Here is a 20379-nt window from a genome sequence, read left to right on the forward strand (position 1 = left end):
TCTAGATGTCTTCCTCCAGTGCCATGCAGAGCTCTTTAGAAATGGAAACCTTTGGAGACATGGTTTCATAATAACTTATTTGTAACAAAATTTTGCTCTGTGCTTCTCTGAAACTGTTACACTAAGGAAGTAGGGTTCAATATTTCTTTTTCTTTTCTCCACCCCATCCCCCCCAAACTGTGTAAGGCCCAAGGTGAGCTGCTCAGAACATATTGAACCAATTTAAATGGAAAAGTCTATCCTAGACCTGAGTGTTTTATCTCCTCCCCTGACCTGTATTCTTTTTCACAGAGGAAGGAAGAGAAGCAGGAGAGGAGATCAGCCCGAGCCACACATTGCACGTATCAGATGTTCTTAAACCAGAGCTTTCAGAACCTATCTGGGGGACACATTGCCCCGCACAGTTAGATCAAGGGTCACGTCCTATGATGCTCCCAGGGCAGCTGGGGCTCTGCCTTCTGTCTGCGGGGCTTTCACTTTGACTGGTGTGTGAAGAAAGGAGTCTATACCCTTAGCAGCGAAGGCAGACACCAAGGAAGATAAAATTACATTTTAATAGGGTGAAGTCTAACAGCAAAATGGTTTCTTTGGCAGGGAGGGGCGGGTGTGAAGGGGAAGGAAATGATCGCCAGTCTCTGTCACGCTGGGGTTGAAATGGATTTCAGGGATTCCCTGTTATTGCTGGGCACGGGGAAGCCGTTATTCCGCTTCCCATGTGGGGATTTAGTCTTTCTCTCATTTAACACTGCCAGGGAGAGAATATTAATTTATGAAAGAGCAGTATTCTTCGTATCATCTCTCAAGGGCGTTTTTCTGCCTTTTCAAGAGACCCTGTTCTTTTGCATCAATTTGCTTTACTATGTTACTTGTTGGTAGACAGCCCTAGGAGAGCTTTGCTTCCAGTTTCATAAACGTACCAGAAATGACGATCCCTCATTTTCTTCCCGTATCATTGATCAGAATATCCCCTTCTAAACAGGTTGTGTGTGTTTAACACATGGTGTTGTGTGTCTCTTCTCCAGATTGGGTCTCAAAGTGACTTCGCTTCATACTCCATCTCTGAAAATGCCCATTGACTTGAATGCCAGTCAGATTAAAAGGGGAAAAAACTCATTTTATGATTTGTACAGCTGTTTCTGAGTCCAGATTCTTATTAAAAGGCACCCCGGTGGCATTTCCTTACCACAAGATTGACAGATCGGGAAAAGCTAAACATTTTCTTTTCTAAAGAACTAGTGGAAAACAGACCTGTTTTCAGGATTGGCTTGTCCTTGGTAAAAAGTTTGAAACCACTGAGTTGCATCATGGCCATAAAGCAAAAAAAGCTGTTCCAAAGTCTTAATTTCTAGTCAGTGTTTAAGCAGCTGCAACAGAAAAAAAAAAAAAAAAAAATTTCTTCTGATCTTCCAAACCACTCCCAGCAAACTGATTTTGCTGAGCAATTTTACAATACTTATTTACTTTTCATTTTCAAACAGAGGCTCAGTGTCTTTAAAACCCTACCTCTGAATGTCATGTGGTACATGCAGGATGATTTAGATGGGTAATAGCCTTGGTGGTAGGCTTTTGCTTAAGGGGACATGAAAAAAATTCAGAAACTAAGAGAAGAGGAACTTCAGGATTTTGGGGGGGAGATTTATATGCACATATTTCTCAAGGAGCTGACATCATTGAGATTTAGCAGTTGGGGTATCATTTAACCTGGCTCTTTCTGTTCCATTTTTCCTGCATTCCTCAGTGGGTTTCAACACCATCTGAGCCCAGCTCTGCAAGGGATGAAGAGGCATCATCTGCTCCCCAGGGAGGGATGGAGACTAATGTAACAGAATTTCTAGTGGATGAGCAAGAGTGTAGAAACACAAGCCTCCCATGGACTGTGGGAAACTAGAAAACTTTTCTTTTGAAATTATTTAAACCCCAAATCTAAGGGGAGAAACACCATAAAACTGCATGTTACAATCCAAAAGTAATCTCCCCTTCCAAGAGAAAAAAGCTATGCTATGGTTCTAATTGATGACATACTTGTACTTTTTCCCACAAACAAATCTTCATACTTCTAAACCTACTGGTTGTAGATTATTCTACTCCTGATGGTTTGAGAACATCACAATTTCTTCCCAACCAAATGATTACTCACTTGAATAATTTGCTTGTAAAAATTAAGTAAAAAACAATTAATTTCCTAAAATGTTCTAAACAAAGTTTGGTTTCTTTTTTTCTGTTTTCTTTGCTGATGAACTGATTATTAACCTAAAATATTCATCCTAGTTTCTTCATGATTTAACTTTCTTGTCCATGCAATAGAAATTATAAACAGCTAAATATAAATGTCAACAAAAATAACGTATTTTCTCCCTTTTTTACCCTGAGTGGTAAATTCTGCCAGATAAAAGGTGAAAATGGAGAGAAAAACTTGATGTTGGACTTACTGAACACTTAGCAAATTGTTGACCTGCTAGAGATTAGAAATTGAGGTAGGGATATAGAACATTAAAAGAAAGAGAATTTACTGCTGAGAATAGGGAAAAGGCGGAAAGTGGCTATAAAATAGTGAGAACTGCTTTCCATAAACCACATAAAAACCCCACCTCATTACCCTATAGACATGGGGTACACACACAGTAAAATCTTTGTAATCTGGCATTTGAGAGGAAATTAGGTGCCAGTTAGTGTCAACTTATGTTTAATAAAGACTTAACTCATGTTGTCTCAGGTGGTATCCTTCTTGGATTTCCCTTATCCTCCCCTTTAAGACTTAGACATAACAGGGCAGTGGTTTCTAGGTAAAAATCATTATTATTTGTTAAAAAACAAAACACCTTGGCATTGCAGAGCTCTACCATCCCACTTTTCACCAGAATGACCACATGGCACAGTGGTCCTACCACTCGCTGTGTTCCGCTTGCATTCAGCATCCTCATCTTTGAACTCTTAGAAAATAGCGACCTTTATCTCTTGCTAATGGTGAGGCAAAAGGATCAGTAAGCATGTATACATAACCTGACAATGTGAAGAAAGCTGAGAAATAAACACTGTAGCCACTCGTTCGTTTATTTTAGTCCAGCGAAGGACAGCTCTCCAACATCCATATCCTTGACCATCTGAGTTTTGGTTCAAACCTCAAGCAGTGTGACAGCGGATGGTGAACATCTAGATCTAACATACCTCCCCTGGTTCTTTTTACATGCTGGTCATCATCACCTCTCAGTTACGTAGATGCTACAAAACGTCTGTGGTTCACTGTCCTCCACAAGTATGCCACTTTCATTCAAGTAGTTTTTCAGGAGCATCCAGCCTTGTGCTAGAACCTGGGGATGCAAATGAGACATCATCACTGCCCTTGATGAGGCTGATATGCTGGCTTGAAGAACTGACTCTCAACTGCCTTCACCCCAGTGTTTGGGCTGGCACTGGTGCTTCAAAGGATCTACCCTGTCACACAACTTTAGATCTTCGGTTCTTAAGAACAGTTCTAGGTTAGAGAATTTTAAGGTTTAGAGAATTTTTAGGTTTAGAGAAGTTTAAGGTTAGAGAATTTTATGTTTGGAATTTGTGTGAAGGGAAATTGATGATGCTGGGAATCAGAGGGTCTTAAACTGAACTACATGGCAGATTATTTGGCTTTCTAAGATTTTTTTTTAAAACATGCATTCCTAGCCTTGTTTTGGCTCTGCTGAATTAGATTTTCCATATCTAAGGCACAGGGGATTCTGATAAGGGAAACTATACCCAAAGTGATGTTTTCCTCAGCCAACTTGGAATCAGGTGAAGACTAGGAGAATCCTACTGAATCGATGGGTTTCCCAGTTGGTGCTAGTGGTAAAAAAAAACCCACCTGCTAATACAGGAAACATTGAGAGACACAGGTTTGATCCCTGGGTCGAGAAGTTTCCCTGGAGGAGAGCATGCAACCTACTCCAGTATTCTTGTCTGGAGAATCCCCATGGACAGAGTAACTTGATATGGGCTATAGTCCATAGGGTTGCACAGAGTCGGACCCTACTGAAGTGACTTAGCATGCACATGCACTGAGTCTATATTTTAATGCATTGAAGAATTGTGTATAAAATGTATTAAAAAGCCTAGAATGAGGAATTATTGTTCAAGTGTGGACATATCACATCAATTTTCTCTTCCTGTTTTCTTGCCTAATCAAAAATTCCCATCATATATTAATATAATGGGAGCTTCATTGGTAGCTCAGCTGGTAAAGAATCCGGCTGCAATGCAGGAGACCCGAGTTTGATTCCTGGGTCAGGAAGGTCCCTGGAGAAGGGATAGGCTACCCACTCCAGTATTCTAGGGCTTGCCTGGTGGCTCAGATGGCAAAGAATCCAGCTGCATTGTGGGAGACCTGGGTTCGATCCCTGGGTTGGGGAGATTCCCTGGAGGAGGGCATGGCAACCCACTCTAGTATTCTTGCCTGGAGAATCCCCATGGACAGAGGGGCCTGGTGGGCTACAGTCCATGGGGTCACAAAGAATCAGACACAACTGAGCGACTAATCACTCACACACATTAATATAGTGCAGGGATTTCCTCTGCCAATATATTGCCATAGGTATTTCTGGGATATACGTAAAAACTCATAAATACAGCCTAGACTTTTTAGTGTATAAAGGTATATAATATGATTATACAATTTTATAAAACCTAACTGATCATATGTACATATACGCAGTGTATGTTTAATCAGAGGGTCCTAGGAATATATCCACAGAACTCTGGAACTTTTTAGTTCATAAATAGATATTTTTTCCCCCACTAGTCTCAATGGAACACTAACTGCCCCCCCCAAAGGATACATATGAACTAAATACAAATTTGTACTCCCTTCTAGAATTACTGTTTTTTGTAATCCATGTGATCACAGATAGTTCATCTTTGCTCCATGGGGACTTTGGAATTGTTTAAGATATTACAGGCAGAGTGCCTGAGCCAACTCTGTTCTTCTGCTTCCCCATCTCTGCCTTTCTCGTTCTGTAAAAATGGGGGTACCGAGGCGGCAAACGGGCACAGACAGCCTTAGCTGCTGCCTTGCCACTGTGCGGCGATCCCTGCAGGTCTTGGACAAAGATTCTGGTCAGCTCTGCCACATCTGACTCTGTGTGCTTAATCATCGTCCTTTTCCCTCTTTTCACTTTTTCCCTGGTTCCTCAGAGCTTTTGATGTGAGGGTGGCCTCTCACATCAGGCTTATGAATCATAAACCTCTCAAATTAAAAGTGAAAAAGACCCAGCGATTAGTCATCTATTCACTAATAAGAATCTTTTCGCGGGTTTGTGGATCTCTGTCCTTTACTAAGTTCTGTTTTTGTTTTGTTTTGTTTTAAAGTACAGATGCCCAGTCTTCTGGAGCGCCATGTGCTTCCAGCAACCTCCAAGTGAGGGATCTTACTGAGCAAGGCTTCCTGATGAACCGCAATGAGCGCTGGATTTAGAGTTGACTTCAACCCAAATATTCCAGTGACCTTGTGAAAGTCTCTTTTGAGTTTATTTTTTCATTGTTGAAAGGATAAAGTAGAGTCACATAGTGTTTGAAATTCTTCTTACTTTATACTTCTATGTTTCCTTCTAAGAAGTCTACCTTTTCTATTTTGACTTAGCTCCCATGTATTTTATTTAGTTATTTTCCCTATATTTTTATTTATCTGAGTGAGGATTTTTTTTCCTTTCTTAAGGCCAAGCGGTTTCTATTCAAATCTCTGCAGACTGATTGCAGAAGTATCCTGAAGAACACTTAAGCATTGACCAACATGTGTAAATCTCTGGCAGCACACCAGAACTGGTTAAAGAAGTAGGATGCATTATCTCATAGGCTTAGCTAATCTCAAAGTTATGGACCATCTCTGGACATGAGGGCTTAATACGGAGGCAAGCTGCAGAGTGACAAATTAAAACTGATAAGACTGCTGTTCTGCCTCATCCTCCAAATATTTATAAGTTTTGAACGGAGCCTCTCGCAGGAAGCAGGAGTCTTTAGGAAGAGATGTTTTATATTACACTTGCTTGACAAGCATGTGTGAACATGAAGTACAGGAAATACTGGGAAGCATTATAATCACCTGTTGTTCAAATTAAAATGAAATCCGGGTTCCGGAATGCTAGTTTTAATTTAATTATGTGGTGTGACCAAGTTTTTCTCACTTAGGAACCAACTAACTGGGTGATATGATGACATTTTCTAGGTAAAATCAATCAAACAAGTAAAAATATGTATGTAGACTTTTTAAAAATAATTCACTGATCCCACACAATCATATGTTTCATTGATTCCCAAATGGAAAAGAAAATCCTCAAATGTTTTCAGAATTAAAGAGATGATCAGTATCTTTGCTGAATTCTCTCACATTTTCATTCTTCTTAGCTTAACGTGAAAACAGTGAGGTCATGACAAACTCTCTAGGTAGTGATTTCCAGCTCTCCAGCTTTGTAGTAAAATAGAATCTTATAAAAAAGAAAAGGAAAAGAACATATTTTGGCCTGGTTTCTCTTTTTCAAATATTTGAGATCAAATATGTATCTATGAATGTAGAAACCTATGAATATATATATATGGGAATAGTTGCATATAATCTTTCTAAACACAGCACAAAATTAAATTATGATTTTTAAGGATTGAATGTTTAATAATAGTTTTTCTTTTCAAAATGATAAGCCAAATATATAATCCTATTGTTGTTTATTGCCATGAATACCAGAGAACTTGTTACTGAAAAAATTAATTTCTTCTTTATTTTTAATATTGGATTAAGTAATTCTTCTCAGGGTGAGGAAAAAAACCTAGAAAAACAAGTGATAGTTATATCGTGAACTGAACAAAGGCAAGCAGACAAGCTCCATCAGCACCTTTCTGTTTGCCTAGAGAATAGATTGGGCTGTAGGTGCAACAGCAGAGAGAAACAGCCATCTTCATAGAGCAGCTGATAAAGAAAAGTGTTCATTTTTTTCTTTGTTGCTTTCAACTCATGCATAATGTCATTAGCTATTTTAGAAAATCATACTTCATTCCTTTAGGAGAATCATTCAGTGCTCTTGGCGTGGGACAGCAGGATGGAAATGGCATGACTCTGTTGAGTAAGCGACTCTTCTACAAAAATGAGTACTATGCTTGGGGAGCTCAATTCTAGGAGTTTCAATTTATTCCCCTACAACACAGTGTCAGAACCTCACTTCCTCTGGCGGATTACAGTAGGGAGTGTTGTGTGAAGCCTGTTGTTCAGGGCTGGCACGTGATGATGTTAGTGATACTGATGATGGATCCCTGCTACATACCAGCCACTGCTACATGCCAAGTGCTTTGTGTGCATTTTCACACTTAATCCTTTTCACACGCCCTGAGGTAGGTCTTGCTCTCATTTCTCCTTACTTGCCAGAGGAGTCACAGAGCTCCTAAGTAACAGAACTGGACTCAGTACCCAGACTTGTTCATCCCAAATCTGCATTCTTTACCACCAGACAGTACCTGCTTCCTAGATGGCCATAGTGTTGCTTGAAAATGAGTTATTGTTTACTCTTCTCATTTTATCTCAAAAAAAAAAAATAATAGTAGTAGATTGAGTGAGTGCAGAGGTTCTCAAGAGTAAAGGGGGGAAATTATACACATATCCAACCAACACACTCCTCAATCATCATTAATTTACCAAATAAGCTCTCAAATGGAAAGATTATGGGTTTTCCAACTTTAATGAAAATGGACAAAGTGAAAACAGATCTCTTTTATGTTTGTGTTAATGTATTTTCTCTAATGTGGTTAGAACTGGAAGAGATTCAGAGCCTGGCTTAAACACAGTATAAACTGGTCATAAAAACCCACATGAATGTGGCTATATATTGCTGACATGATGTTGCCCAGTTGTCATATACATTGGCTGCCCTATACAGAGGGTTGGGGTTTACCACTCCATATGGCCTGTATTCCAAAGTGGTACAAATTTCAGGATGACTATAGTGGGGCTCTTACTAAATCCCAGAGGCTAACTGATTTGAAGGAATGGCCTCAGAAAATTCCAGCAAACTTGAAATAAGATATAAGGATCACTAAAAGATATGAGGTCTGTAAATGACCCCTGCAAATAAAGCATACCCTTCAGATTTAAGGATTTGTGAGTATAGTTTATAATATTAATCATGAGGTATGTGTTATTCGACTCTGGTCCACTTAAACCATTTCAACCTTTGCCTGCCATTCCTCTCTGGAGATTATTCCTGCTGTTGCTATCTGTAAAAAGCTCATGATCTAGTACCTCCTGCCTCTTACAGGGTCAGTCATTACTGAAAAGATGTGTTAAAGGGCAGATGAACTTCCAAGGTTTCTTCCTGGTGTAAGAAAGCTTGAGAGAATTTGAAAAACTGCAAGAAAATAGTTTATACATTAATAGGAAGAAAAGACTTCCCACAGAACAGTCAATTAAAAAGGAGTCCAAAAATATATACGTGTATAAAAATTCTAAAAGCTCATCATAGTATGTACTATTCTTCAAGAACACTATGCTGTTTTTGTTGCTACCGTGGTATTTAAATTTATTGTTCCATTCCTGGCATGAAATGATGAGAAAGGAATAAAGTAATAGAAGGGTATAGCTAACCTGGAAAGGGATAAGATGCAAGAACTTCTACTGAAGAGTGAGGAGATGAACATGATAGTTTCAGAAACAAGACAATTAAAACAGATGTACATAGACCTAAGGCCTTTTCCTATTCTATGCATTTCCTTAATTGTCATAACTCATCTGGGGGATATTGATGGGTAATTTAAAAAGAAGCAGAAATATCAACAAGAAAACAGGTATCAGTAAGAGCTATTGCCCAAAGGTGAACTAAACATTTATATTCACTTTATGTATATTATTTTGTATGAAAAAATTGTTTCTCTTTTGCTTTTGGATATCTAGGTGAACCATATTCTTCAGGCTCTTTTGCAGTTTTTTTTCTTTTTTAATTTTTGGCAGTTTTTAAATGCATCCATGGAAATGAGTTTTAGCCATTGGAATGGAGGTGGAAATGATGCATAACACACAGTTTTTCCTATAAAAGCTTTCTGTGTGAGATTCTCTATGATTTATATCCATTTGCCTCACAGATATCTCAGATAATATAGAGAAGGGCAGAACCACAAGATCTTCCATAACTAAGTTACTACTACAAAGATCACCACCAAAATCAGGAACACCACTTAGACTTCTTTATGAATTACATTTTGTTCAATTAGTGATATTTTGGAGTTTCTTTAATAACATTTAACCTCCCTTTATAGTTACAATAGTATAAACAATTATAGGTAAACCAAGCCCCTTTGAAATTGAGTAAGTGATAACTGGCTGATGGCTCTTGAAAATGTGTGCTAAAAATGAAAATTCTATGCCTTGTTAAATTGTATTTAAAGGTATCCAATGACATGACCTCCTTCTGTATAAGATTATCTAATCCTTGTACAAAACACATGGGGACATCCACAAAGGGTGTGTAGGGGTCGTCCGATGCAAACGTCACATAAAGCAGCAGGTGACGCTGGGAGATCTGCTCATAAAAGCAGTTACATTTGTGCATCTGTAGCATGCCAGGCCCTACATGGAGTTCAGAACTGATTTTAGTATTCTGGCAACCCCGTGAGGTATTGGTCTCTCCCTACTACAAATATGAAAACTAATATCTCAGAAGCTAAACATTTTGGCCATAATTGAGCAATTGGGAAACAGAGTGTCCCAGATACTAGGCTGGTTCCGTATGGCAATTGGGAATACCGCTACTTGGGAGCTATAACGATATCAGAATTCACTCCTAATATTCCAGATCTCAGGGTTGCTTGCTCATGAAAGATGTTCAAGGAAGCATGTGGGAGCTTCATTGTTGGAACCTGATCACTCAGTCTTCTCAGATGACGAGCAGGAAGGCCTCGCTTGGAGAGGGTGAGCAGGCATAGGACGAGAGCTCACCTAGGACAGGGAGCCAGAAGGAAGAGCTCTGAAGAGAAACTCAGGTTATTCTGTAAAGGGAGGGATTTGGAGGCTCTCTCACTCTTAAATTCCCACTGAAGAAAAACCTCAACCTATTTTTTTCAAGCTATTGTGAACAGGATTTTTCTCCAGACTTTGGAAACCCTGTCTTTTCTGACTTGGAATATATGCAGATATTCTGCAAATTGCAGTGGTTTGACATTAATCTAGAGTTACAGTGTCAGCTGGAGGCACGCTGGTTAACTGGTCAGTTTAGAAATTGATAAATGATGCTTCGGCATAATATGGTAACTTGTCATTAAACAGTGGTCAGAAATTGTATAACTTTACCCCCAAAGAGTAGTGATATGAAAACCCTGCAAAACCTGAGGTGCTCAAGAGGGCGTCCTCAGTAATTGGTATGTTTTTCTCTTGGATTGCCCTGAAATTCTGCCAGTGTTCCCCAAAGATAAAGAACAGAATATGCAATGTGACTTTAGTATTTTGATTGGATGTTCTCTGAGAAGCCCTCTCTGTAGAAAGAATACAACTCTCTTTACCGTACGAACAGTTCCAATCAGGACTTCATTAGGGCAGTTAATGAGAAACGGACCGAATCTGGGATTAACATATCTTGTTTTCTTTTTCTGAATCATCTTTGAACCATGGCTTAAAAATACGTGTTAAGGACAGGGGTCAGAGAATACTGCTGGTGTTGTTGTATGTGTGTGTCTGTCCCAGCAGAGCTGTGAACACTACAAGTGAAAGGTCATGGCCAAGTATCCCAGGCCTTAGTTCATGAGAATTGGGAATTAATTGGAAGGCTAAAAATAAGTAAGTAAAGCACACAGAATGCATTGGCATAGTCTCACAATCTTTACTGAACACAAAGAAAATACATAAGAACAAGACACTCCTTAGTAAGCCCAAACTCAGCATGTGTCTTTGTTTCTCTCAGGGATGTGTTCATGATGGTTTAGAAACTCAGGTGAGGTGGTAAATCTGCCAGAGATGAAAAGGTCCTAGCTTTTTCTTCCTTCTCCTTTTTAGAGGGGCTACGGAATTCCCTAGAAATAACTGGCACTGGTATGCTGCCCTTCATCTGTAAAGGTCAAATAGAAGCCTTGAGCCAGGTCATCCTTTGCCTTCTAGACACTAATTTCCATAATTTCTGTATATGCTAAGTTGCTTCAGTCATGTCCAATCTTCAGTTGTTCCCGTGTCAGTCTTTCCGACCCCATGGACTGTAGCCCGCCAGGCTCCTCTGTCCGTGGGAATCTCCAGGCAAGAATACTGGAGTGCATTGCCATTTCCTCCTCCAGGGGATCTTCCCGATCCAGGGATCAAACCCACGTCCCTCATGTCTCCTGCATTGGCAGGCAGGTTCTTTACCACTAGTGCCACCTGGGAACTCCATGCAGACCCAAATTCCTTCGTGGGCTTCATTCAAGCCAAGGTTTCAGGCAAATTTGTATTTGTGTGGTAAGGCATATTGGCACTTGGCTGGGGTTGGAATGCATGGTCCCTCCCCAATTCCTGAAACCCTACTACTCTACTCTCTGAAATTTAAAGTCTATCATTGGCAAAATTTCCTAGATTCTCAAAACCTTCTTTGACTGTTCCCTTATTCTCTGGCTCCAAGTGAAAACAACTGAGTCTCCCTTGAAGATGATACTTTCCCTGCAGTTCTGTCAAGCCACGGATTTTTCTTCTCCTCAAGCCCTTTACTTCTGGGCCTGTGGGTGGGGTAACAGTCCTCTTTGCCTCTCATTCCTGCTTCCAAAACATTCTTCCTCTTCTCCGTCTCTTCCCCACCCCAGGTTTGAACATTACTTCTTTTCACAGCAACCCACTAACCCTCCTTGTTGCTCTCACTTATCAATCTTTCTGCCATTTCCCCTTGATTCTCAAAGACTCATTGTCACTCTCTCCAAGAGGACTCTGCTCTAATTCTTGGAGATTTTAATGCCTGCAACACCTTCGTCTCTTAGGACTCTGCCCCTTGCTTACTCCATGTCACTTACACTGGTCTTCTTCTTATTCTTTAAGCATTCTCCTGGCTCAGAGCCCTGCCCTTGATGTTGTTTCTGTCTGGAATACTTTCCCCCTGGTATCTATATTCCTCACCAATATCATATCTTTATTAAAATGGCAACATCTATTGTGATCTTCTGTGACCACGGATTAAAATTAGTCATCCTTCTCACCATACTTCCTATTCTATTTTCTGCTTCAGCTTTCTCAATGTAATATGCTATTCATTTTACTTATTTATTTATTTATTTATTGACTGATCCTCTCCCAGAATGTAAGCTCCTTAAGGAAAGGGATTTATTTTTTATGTTTTTTTCATTGCTAAATGCTCAGCATCTTTAACACTGCCTGATACATATGTCACTAAAATATATGCTGAATAAATGAATAGTCCTGTTACTCGTAAAATGATATCATCTAGGCCTAATGTATGGGTTTTGAGCCATAACTTTCTTCTTGCATGATCACTTGGTTGAAATTCCTACTGTGTCATAGAACTTATATATGTTCACCTGTCTTTTCATGAGCAGGTATGACCGTGGCTTACCACACAAAGATTTGTGGAGAAAATAATTAAATGGGAGGGGTCTATATTAGTTTTCTAGGGCTGCCATAACAAAATACCACAAACTGAATGGCTTAAACAACAGAAATTTATTGCCTCACAGGAGGCTAGACATACTAAATTAAGATGACATTAGTATTAGTTCTCTCTGGGGGCTGTAAGCAAGAATTTATTCTATGCCTCTCTCTTTGGCTTCTACTTGCTGAGAATCTTTGACATTCTTTGGTACATAGATACATCACACTGAACTCTGCTTTTGTCTCCACATAGCATTCACTTTCCATGTATGTGTGTCTGTCTCCAAACTTTTCTCTGTTATTAGGATACCAGTTATGATAGTTTGGTGCTGCCAGTGGGAAAGAACCAGCCTGCCAATGCAGGAGATGCAAGAGACACAAGTTTGATCCCTGGCTCGGGAAGATCCCCTGGAGAAGGGAATGGCAACCCACTCCAGAATTCTTGCCTGGAATATCTTATAGACAGAGGAACCTGACGTGTGGTAGTCCATGGGGTCACAAAGAATAGGACATGCCTGAGCTGCAGACACACACACACACACACACACACACACACACGCACGCGCACACACACACACACACACACACACACACACACACACTTAACATCCAGAATGTGTATCTTTCTATATTGGTTTAGTGCCCATCCTAGTGATATCATTTTGAACTCGATTATTTCTATAAAGATATCTCCAAATAAGGGCACATTCTGAGATACTGAGAATGAGGACTTCAACAGATGAGTTTTGAGAGGACAGAACTCAACTCTTAACAGAGTTTATATCCCCAGTATGGAGCAGTATGCTACTGGAGGGGATGCATGTTTAATGATGTTGAAAGTTTCATAGATAGCAACTAACTTAATGAACAACAACAAAAAAAATCCTTGAGTTTAGACTACCTGACTGCCTCACCTATAATTCCCACCATGTTACCCTCTTGAGAAAAGCTGTAATGAAGATGATTAAGATACATAAAAATTAGTAAGAGACTAAGGTCAAGACAGTATAATTTTACTGGTTTCATTTCAAAATCAAGTCATCAGAGTTGAAGCAATTCACATACAGGAGAGTAATTGGAATATTTTAATCCAATTTAACACAGTTCCCAGAGAAATCTTGAGAGAGAAAGTAACAGATGTCAGGCTGACCACGCTGACAAAAGTGAGGGCACCCAAGGGAAGCCTTTGGGATGATGGGTAGCGAATGGCATGCTTGTTTTGTCCAAAGACACAGACTTTACCTCCTTCATGCAAATCCAGATACTGAGTTTATTATTTTTTTTCAAGGCTGAAAACATATAACAGCTGCTGCTACCTCTGAAGTGGCAGAGAAATGACTTCTTAAGGCTGGGAGTATGTTTTAGCAAAAGCCTAAATATAACAGTGAAAATAAGATAAAGCTTGCATTACTTATATAAAATAACATTCACATACGGTGAACAGATTTCTATGGTTGGAAAAAAATAAGTTCTGATTTTTCTATAGCTAGACTTGGGAGTCATCTTAAAAATTGTTGATTTTGCCAAAGAGAGCAAAACCATCTACATTTAGTTAAAAAAAAAAAAAGTAGGAGAAAGAACATAGTTTTTTTTTCCTTTTCAAGATTGAAAATCAAAAGATGATGAAAAATAAAAAGAGCAGTATTATGGTATTATGAAGCAGCCTGTTACCAAAGGAGAAGGAATTTTAATAATATTGATTGTCTTTGAAAAGGCAAGTAACAATGATGAAAACATTTGCAGAGATTGACACACAGGAGGTCGTTGAAAATCCTGGTAAATGAAGTCAACCTCAAAATAATATCTTAAGGTAATTGAATGTAGTTAGTCCCTGTGATGATATTTAATTTGCATCTCTGATAGTAAAATAATTTTAAAAATATCTTCCCTCAGAGTTTATGTTCTAATATGGGTGAAGTAGAAACACAAGAAAATTTAAAAGGGGGGAAAAAAACCACATATCTGCAAGAGAAGAAAATTTGTTGGGAATATATTTTATTTTTTATTTCTGTAAATCTTTGAGTATTATTTTATGGATTGTAAGCAGAAGGGGAAGAGGAAGGGTGAGAGAAGATAGAATATGATGATAATTCATGAAGTTCCTCTCTGTCATCCAGTCTCTATTCTTGTTTTCTGTCCCTTTATCTTCTCACCCTTGTCTTATTCTATCCTCTGACAGATTCAGCAATAAAATAACACTGCTGGATTAGTGGGTACATGATACAGTATTGTACTTTGGGTAAAGACAAGGTTCCACTGTAAATGCAGTGTAAATACAAATGGTGGGGGTCCAGCTTAGACCCTACAGCCTGTGAATTTTGGTGAAGTGCTTCTTTACAAACCAGTGGCAAAGCCTTGCAAAGTTAACATTTCCAGGTATTGAAATTTACATTTAACTGCTCATGTCTGTGAATTTCATCGAGCTTTACAATGTCAGGGATATTGTTAAAGGTTGTTAAAAGCAAAGATCCATAAAACACAGTGCTGTCCTAGAGGTGCTTACAGACATGTAATGAGATGTCACTTGTACACAAATAGCTATTTTATGTGAAAATATTTCCAGTGTTAAATTTCTGTTAAAGTGACAGCCCATATTAAGTCAACTTAGATGTCTCTTTTATGGAATTGCTGTCCCAAAGGACTGTGAAGTTCCATTTGCCATGATATCATCACATTGAGATATCTTTCATCCATATCCTACTTTCATGCAGCTGATACTGACTCAGATCCAAAAACTCCACCTACCTTTGGCTGCTTATCGGTTGAATTGATTTATGCTTGAGTCTGTGAGTAGAAGAGGCGTGTTTTGATCAGTCCTGTTTCTTTACTAATACATCTTGAGGTTCTCACCTCCATTTCCATATTAAACTTCCAAATCCTTCTTGATAATGAAAGAAGACATCTAAGAACATACTACCTTTTCTATAATGGTAGAAAATCTTATTTCAGGGCTCAAACATCCACAAATTCACAATTTTAATATAAGTAAACTTTGTCTTTCCCTATAACTAGAGGTGGAAGAAGGAAATTGTAGAAGTTATGTTAAGAAAGGGAGAAGCAAAAATAGAGCATCTTTGTTTTGTCTAGATTACTCCTGTTATCTCAGTATAATTACTTAATAGCATGCCCTTTTAGTAGCCAGTATGTCCCACTCTGGGCATAGGTAGAAGGGAAGAGATTTATGAGACCTGCACGAGTTAGAACATGAAACATGACGAGGGTGAATTAAGTGAGAAATATGAAGAAGATGGCTCCCAAGGTCGCCCTTTAGATCTTCATTGAGGATTTGCTGAGCTTGGTATGTTTGTGCTAGAGCTATATAAAGATTTCTAATTATCATTGGATAGATTTGAAACACTGAACAGACGCTGTGTAATAAATTACATAGTCATGCTACTTAAAGTCTCCAGATGCCCATCAGCAGACGAATGGATGAGGAAGCTGTGGTACATACACACCATGGAATATTACTCAGCCATTAAAAAGAATTCATTTGAATCAGTCCTAATGAGATGGGTGAAACTGGAGCCCATTATACAGAGCGAAGTAAGCCAGAAAGATAAAGACCATTACAGTATACTAACACATATATATGGAATTTAGAAAGATGGTAACGATAACCCTATATGCAAAAAAAGAAAAAGAGACTCAGATGTATAGAACAGACTTGTGGACTCTGTGGGAGAAGGCAAGGGTGGGATGTGTCAAGAGAACAGCATCGAAACATGTATATCTAGGGTGAAACAGATCACCAGCCCAGGTTGGATGCATGAGACAAGTGCTCGGGCCTGGTGCACTGGGAAGACCCAGAGGGATCGGGTGGAGAGGGAGGTGGGAGGGGGGACCGAGATGGGGCATACATATAAATCCATGGCTAATTCATTTCAATGTATGACAAAAACCACTGCAATGTTGTAAAGTAATTAGCCTCCAACTAATAAAAATAAATGGAAAAAAAAAAGTCTCTTTCTAAGATCTAAAGAATTACTGAGAGATTGAGGCTCTCATGAGTATGTTGAGAAAAGTAGTAGTATCCATTTCTAATTAACATCTAATAAATGGTAGGGGCAACATTTTTCCAGCTAGTAGTCTACTTTTTAAAAATGTGTTATTATGGACAATTTCAAGTTATCAGTTCAGTTCAGTCACTCAGTTGTGTTTGACTCTTTGCAACCCCATGAACAGCAGGACGCCAGGCCTCCCTGTCCATCACCAACTCCTGAAGCCTATCCAAACATATGTCCATTGAGTCAGTGATGCCATCCAACCATCTTATCTTCTGCCATCCCCTTCTCCTCCTGCCCCCAATCTTTTCCAGCATCAGAGTCTTTTCAAATGAGTCAGCTGTCCGTATCAGGTGGCCAAAATATTGGAGCTTCAGCTTCAGCCTTAGGCCTTCCAATGAACAGCCAGGACTGATCTCCTCCAGGATGGACTGGTTGGATCTCCTTGCAGTCCAAGGGACTCTCAAGAGTCTCCTCCAACACCACAGTTTAAAAGCATCAATTCTTCGGCACTCAGCTTTCTTTATAGTCCAACTCTCATATCCATACATGACTACTGGATAAACCATAGTTTTGACTAGATGGACCTTTGTTGGCAAAGTAATGTCTTTGCATTTTAATATGCTATCTAGGTTGGCCATAACTTTCCTTCCAAGAAGTAAGCATCTTTTAATTTCATGGCTGCAGTCACCATCTGCAGTGATTTTGGAAGTAAATAGAATACTATAATAAACCTATGCACTCCTATGAAGCCTCAATAATTATGAAATCACAGCTAAATAATATTTATTCTGTAATTCTATCCATTTTTTATGTGATGTTTTCAATGAATTTTATTTTTCTGAACAGATTTAGATTTATAGAAAAGTTGCAAAATAATACAGAGAGTGCCTGAGGCTTCCCAGGTGGCACTAGTGGTAAAGAACCTGCCTGCCAGTGCAGGAGACATAAAAGACCTGGGTTTGATCTCTGGGTCAGGAAGATCCCCTGGAGGAGGGCATGGCAACCCACTCCAATATTCTTGCTTGGAGAATCCCATGGACAGAGCAGCTTGATGGGACTATAGTCCATAGGGTGCACGTGCGCGCGTGCACACACACACACACACACACAGTGCCCACAGACCTCACACCTACTTTCCCCAATTTTTATCAGTTTACATTAGTATGACAGTCTTATTAGAATGAATGAACCAGTATTGGGACCTTCTTAATAAGCAAAGTCTATACTTTTATTCGGAGTTTCTTAATTTTCACCTAATGTTCATTTTGTTTCCAGGATTCTATCCAGGATACCACATTAACTTTAGTTATTCTTTGTCTTTAGGCTACTCTTGGCTGCGACAGTTACAGTTTTCTTGTATTTGATGATCTTGACAGTTTTGAGGAGTACTGACCAGGTGGTGTCCTGTAGAATCTCTAATTGAATTTTCATGATGTGTGTCTCTCATGATTAAAACAAGGTTGTGGGTTTTGGAGAGGGAAACCACAGGGTAAAGTGTTATTTCCATTACATCATATTAAGGAAACATGCTATCAACATGACTTATCATGATACTGTTAACCTTCATCGGCTGGCTGAGGCAGCACTTGTCAGGTTTTTTCTTCATAAACCCTACTGTTTTTTCTGCTTAACATGCTGTCCTCTTTGAAACAAATATGTTATGCACAGCCAAGACTTCAGCTGTGGAGAGGTGTGTGCTATCTCCTTGAAGGCAGAGTCGTCTTAATCAATTCTTGGAATTCTGTTGCATGAGAGATGTGTCTCCACCATTAATTTTTTGCTCAGTTATTTACTTGTATCAATATGGGCCCATGTGTATTTATTGTATGTTTTATGTTACAGCCTAATACAACTTTATTTTCTGCTCAAATTGTTATGGCTTTGATCATGGAAGAACTTTCAGTTGACTCCTGTGTCCTTTGCATTTTTATTTTATTTTATTATAGGAGTATAATTGCCTTACAATGATGTGTTAGTTTCTGCTGTACAACAAAGCGAGTCAGCTTTATACGTACATACACCCCCTCACTCTTGAGCCTTCCTCCACCCCCTCCCATCCCACCATTCTCGGTCATCTCAGAACACAGAGCTGAGCTTCTGATGTCCTTTGATCAAAGGACATCAATATGGACATCAATATTTTTTTCTAGCACTTCTTTACTTTATGGCATACATGATATTCTAGACTTATCTTCTTATCTTATTCTTCAAGTCCTAGGAATGAGCTCTGGTCCCTTTCACTGAGAAACGGTAGTAAAAGTCAAATTATGGCATTCGATGTGCTCACCGCTGTCGGGGTGTCATTGCCCTCTCAAATGGCCGAGCAAGGAAATGTACGCATGCCTACTAACTTGTCTGGACTTCCCTGGTGGCTCAGTGGTGAAGAATATGTCTGCCAATGCAGGAGATGTGGGCTCAGCCCTTGGGTCAGGACACTCCCCCGGAGAAGGAAATGGCAACCTGCTCCAGTATTCCTGCCTGGGAAATCCCATGGACAGAGGAGCCTGGCAGGTTACAGTCCATGGTGTTGCAAAAGAGCTGGATGTGACTTAGTAACTAATGAACAACAGCAACATACTAACCTGTGTAGATACACATATCTATAAATATTTCTGTAGGTAACCAGACATATTTACATTAAGCAATATGAATTCATACGGATAACTTCAACTCTAATCCGTTGCTATTAATATGTGGATTATTCTAGCTCTCTCCACTTTCTTTTCTGAAAGTTCTTACTCTAAAAATGAGATATCTAATTACCACCATCTGCCATCATTTACTTATTCATTAAGTATCTCTGAAACAGAATTGGTAACCCATACCTGCATGGGAGTCAACTTTATCAGCCAGAGTCCAGTGCGTGTATGTGCAATTTATTTTGCCTTTGTTCTTACAGACTCTGTTCATTTCAAAGGTTACATGTGTCTGCACTTTTCCCCCAATTTCCTTAAATGAAATTGTTTCAGATATTTATAATACAAATAGATTATTTCATGATTCTTCATTCCATCCTGGAATCCACTGATCTGATTTTTTTAAATTTTCAAACAGTAAGCTTTCCTCCTTTTGCTATAAATTTCTATGAGTTTTCACACATGCATAAAGTTATGTATCCTGTGTGCATCCCATACAGACCTTTCACCACCCTAAAAACTCCTGTGTGCTTCAACTATTCATTCCTCTCCAACTATATCTGAACACCTCGCAAACACTGATCTTTTAACTCTCCATAGTTTTGCCTTTTCCTAGATGTCATGTACGGAGAAGGCAATGGAAACCCACTCCAGTACTCTTGCCTGGACAATCTCGTGGATGGAGGAGCCTGGTAGGCTGCAGTCCATGGGGTCGCGAAGAGTTGGACACGACTGAGCATCTTCACTTTCAGTTTTCACTCTCATGCATTGGAGAAGGAAATGGCAACCCACTCCAGTGCTCTTGCCTGGAGAATCCCAGGGACGGGGGAGCCTGGTGGGCTGCCATCTATGGGGTCGAGGCAGAGCTGGACAGGACTGAAGCGACTTAGCAGCAGCAGCAGATGTCATGTAACTGGAATTATACAATGTGTATTGTTTTCAGAATGGCTTCTTTCACTTAGAAATATGCCATTATGTTTCATGTATATCTTTTCATTGCTTGATAGCTCACTTCTTTTTATCACTGAATAATATTCTAAGGCATCTATGTATAAAAGTTTGCTTATCTTTTTACCTATTAAAGACCATCTTGGTTGCTTCCAAGTTTTGGTGATTATGGATAAAGGTGCTATAAATTCTCATGCAGTTTTGGCATGGACATGTTTTAATTGAGATAATGCCTAGG

At 39.3% G+C, this 20379-nt stretch overlaps 1 long non-coding RNA gene across 2 annotated transcripts in view; it reads left to right on the forward strand.

Moving 5' to 3' along the window:
• Positions 1–20379, forward strand: part of LOC139034473 (uncharacterized) — a 523391-nt gene that overhangs the window by 287763 nt on the left and 215249 nt on the right. The window contains exon 3 of one of the 2 annotated variants that reach the window (XR_011487019.1): positions 5340–6617. The exons of the other annotated variant lie outside the window; for it this stretch is intronic. This is a non-coding gene — a long non-coding RNA (uncharacterized lncRNA). Of the gene's footprint in view, positions 1–5339; positions 6618–20379 lie in introns of those variants that run through there. 2 annotated transcript variants of the gene reach the window in all.

The sequence above is a fragment of the Odocoileus virginianus genome, chromosome 3 (assembly GCF_023699985.2).
Source record: "Odocoileus virginianus isolate 20LAN1187 ecotype Illinois chromosome 3, Ovbor_1.2, whole genome shotgun sequence".
In the NCBI taxonomy this organism is placed as follows: domain Eukaryota; kingdom Metazoa; phylum Chordata; class Mammalia; order Artiodactyla; family Cervidae; genus Odocoileus; species Odocoileus virginianus.